Below are 4110 nucleotides of genomic sequence, written 5' to 3'. Positions count from 1 at the left end.
GGCGAATTTACCTCAGCCCGAGCAGCCGAGGGAAGTGGGCGGAGCTCGCGCCTCTGTTCCGCCCTGCGCGGCAGGGGGCGGGGCCTGGGCGGAGCAGGTGCGGCCAACGGTCGCTCTCAGCGGATGGGTGGGAGCCGGTTGGTTGGCAGCAGCCGGGGTGGGCGGGGCCTACAAGGGCCTCTGCGACGCAGGCGGCGCCTGCCTTCGGAAAAACGCAGCCTCAGGGCGGGGCCGCCTGAGGGCTCCGAATGTTGACAGACTCCCAGCATGCCCTCCGCGTGGACTTTGCCGGCGGGGGCTGATGGGAGTTGGAGTCCCAAGGGCATCTGGAGGAAGGCCGCAGGCTTTCTCCACCAGCACTTTTGGCATCATAGACCGTGTCTGTATTGGATGGTGAAGTATACTCAGAGTCGCAAAGTGATTTCATGCTCTTTATTCAGCTCATAGTGGTGAGGAGGAATGAATGAATGTCCCCTCAAAGTATCTGCTTTATATGCATTATTTACACAATGGGCTGCACATGATTGGCTAATTCCGGAATTCTACTGTAAGCCAATCAGGTTGTGGATTCACTTCTATCTGGAGCATGATTGGGTGGTTCCTGCCAACCAATCATACTGCTGCATTGTTCTAGGACCAATCAGACTGCTGCATTCTGAATCCTATTGTTCTAGGACCAATCGGACTGCTGCCTTTTGGATCCTATTGTTCTAGGACCAATCAGACTGCTGCAGTTTGGATCCTATTCAACTCAGTACATAACAGATGGTCAACTGGTTGCCCTGTCATTTATTTTTGAATTTGTATACCACCCTTCATAGGAAGATCTCAGGGCTCATGGCATAAAAGTACATAATAAAAAATGCAAAACAGGAACAGAAACGAAATCCCTAACTGGTAGCTAATGCTGCAGAAGACAGAATCAGGATTCAACATGACCTTAACAGATTGGAGAACAGGGCCCAAATTAATACAGTAGAATTAAATTCATTTTTTCTCCATTTTTTAAAATTAATTTTCCAACATTTTTAGATAAACAAGCATATATCTTAACTGTACTTAATCCAATCTTAGTAACATCGTTAAGTGAGTTCCTCGGATCCCCCTGGCTGAGTTTCAGTGCATATCATTGTAACAGTTTTCCAAAACCAATTTTCTCATAAAATTAACTTAATCACTTAACACCTTTCTTTCCATTTTAACTTTAAACATATTATTCTCTAACATTACATATTTAAATCATAAGCCTATCTGGTATTTGCAAGTTTTTCCAATTAGGTTATCTTAACATATTTAACTAAATAGTCTTTGAATTTTATCCATTCCTCCTGGTACTCCTCCTCCTTCTAGTCGCGGACTCTTCCAGTCAGGTCGGCTAGCTCCGAAAGTCCATCATCTTCATCTCCCATTCCCCAGTAGAATGAAATTCAGTGGGGCAAGGTTCTGCCCTTAGGCAAGGGGAACCACCTGCACAAATATAAGATGGTTTGCCAATAGCACATGTGAAAAGGATCTTGGGGTCTTAGTGGACCACAACTTAACATGTGGTCAGACCACACCTGGAATACTTTGGACACCACAATTTAAGGATATTGACAAGCTGGAAGGTGCGCAGAGGAAGGCAGGGAGGAGTTTTGAGCACCATTCTAACGAGCTAGTTTTCATAATTTCATAATTATAATCAGTCAAAAATACACCACATAAAGCTGTGTGAACTAGGTCTATTAAACACCAATGAATGACATTTTTTATTAATTTCCATTGTTCCAATTATGCATTGGGTGTAAGGGATATCCATTTTTCCTCTTGTAGATGGGCACGATTGTTATTTTCTAATTTTTTTATCATGATTACAGGCACCAAAAGGTTCATATGCATACACAATACAATATTTACATGTAAGTTTGTTTTAAAGAAAAACTACAATTCATAAAGCATCAAGCATTGGAGAACATCTTTTTTCTGGGTTTTAAGGAGTTTATGGTAAAGTAGGCACAGGCAATAGGGAAGAATATTCAAATCCAAACACAATATATTTGGGCATTAAGGAACATTTTTTTTTTGTTGAGTATGGAGGGGACTATAAAATTATGATGAGGTCATATGATATATTGATATCAGTATAGTTTTAACTAAGTTAAAGAACTTGAGATTTCTGTTATCTGTAGTGGACTTGCCTTCTCACAAAAGAAAGGAAGAAAATAAGCGGATAATGAAAATATGGAATATCTAATAATAACTCAGTATTTTTTTCATTAACATTCACAAAGGATGCAATTAAAAAAGAACATGCAGAACTGGCACATTATATGTGGTAACAGCTGCCCATTTATCAAATGCCAAATACTAGAAACAATAATAATAACAATTACCAAAGTTAATGAATTGGTTATTATAGGATTATGTGGTAGTAGCAAAATTTGCAAAAAAAAAACACTAAGATAAATGTCAGAAATTAGACCTCTATGTCTAATTAATATTGGGGAAATCAAGTAGCTCAGGTAGAGGATATTTAATTTACTCCTTAAAAAGAAGTCATTTGGGTGGCAGGAAGACTGGCATACTCTTTTTTTTTTTGTATATGATTTTTATTAATTTTCCAATAAAAACAAATTTATAACACAATTAAACATTAGGAATTCATCACACGTCTTTTTTCTTTTAGACTTCCATCAACATGTCTGATAATTTTCCGTAGTTATTACATATCTTCACATTTCTTCATTTATATTGCACTATGTATATCTTATCTTACCATGTTATTTAAACAATATTTCTACCAAACCTTCTTACAGAGCTTCTTGGAAACTTACAAACGTTATATCATTATCACAAATATTTTTAATATATTCTGTAAATTTATTCCAGTCCTCAGTGAATCTTTGGTCCCGTCGGTTGCGAATCCTCCCTGTTAATCTGTCCAGATCTGCATAATCCATTAATTTCGTTCTCCATTCTTCAATCGTGGGCATTTCTTCTTGTTTCCATTTCTGGGCCACAAGAGTTCTAGCTGCTGTTACTGCATACAAAAATACTTTCTGATCCTTCTTTTTTATCTCACCACCTAAAATTCCTAATAGGAATGCTTCTGGTTTTTAAAGAAATGTATATTTCAATATTTTCTTTATCTCATTATATATCATTTCCCAGAAGCACTTCATTTTTTTTACATTCCCACCACATATGATAAAATGTCCCTTCTTTCTCCTTACATTTCCAACATTTATTACTCACCTTATACTCTTACTTAATTTGACTGGTGTTATATACCATCGATATATCATTTTCATAACATTTTCTTTAATTGTGGTGCATGCTGTAAATCTCATCCCTTCCTTCCATAATTTTATCCAATCATCAAATTGAATGTTATGTCCAAAATCTTTGGCCCATTGAATCATAACTGATTAGAAACTTCTTCATCCTTCAAATGCCATTCTAATAGTAATTTATACATCATAGATAAATTTTTAACTTCATTATTCAATACTTCTCGTTGAAACCTAGATTCTTTTTCAAAATAGCCTCTTTCTGCAACCTCTTTTCTAAACATTTCATTAATCTGAAAGTAATGCAGCCAATCATTTACATGTTCTTTCACTTCTTCATATAGTTTCATTTTCCACTTACTTCCTTCTTTCTCGATTAAACTCCCATATGTTATCCACCTCCTAGTCATATTGATCTTTTTAACACTCATCGGGCAGTGGGGAGATCAAAATGTTGCCTAAGAACACACACTTTCTCAGAAATACTGCATTTTGGAATTTTCAAATGTGGATATATTGAAATTGAAATACTTTATTGTCACTTGTACAACTTGTTACACAAGCACCCCCCACTCAGCTCTCTTAGTCTTAATTCCCCTCGTTTCCTGACGCACACCCACCAAACTCGAAAGTCAGTTGCCCTGTTGTTATCTTTTCATTCAGCAGCCTAACAGCCCACGGATAGAAACTGTTCTTTACCCTGTTGCTGCGATTAATCCTGCTTCTATATCTTCTGCCCGAGGGCAGGAGATCAAGAAAGTGCCGGCCAGGCTGTGAATCATCCCTGAGAATTTTCCTCACTCTCCTGAGGCAACGTTCTTCCACGATGTCATCCAGCGGA

The sequence above is a fragment of the Podarcis raffonei genome, chromosome 12 (assembly GCF_027172205.1).
Source record: "Podarcis raffonei isolate rPodRaf1 chromosome 12, rPodRaf1.pri, whole genome shotgun sequence".
Classification (NCBI taxonomy): Eukaryota; Metazoa; Chordata; class Lepidosauria; order Squamata; family Lacertidae; genus Podarcis; species Podarcis raffonei.
The sequence above is the reverse complement of the archived record's forward strand: the minus strand, read 5'-3'. Positions refer to the sequence as shown.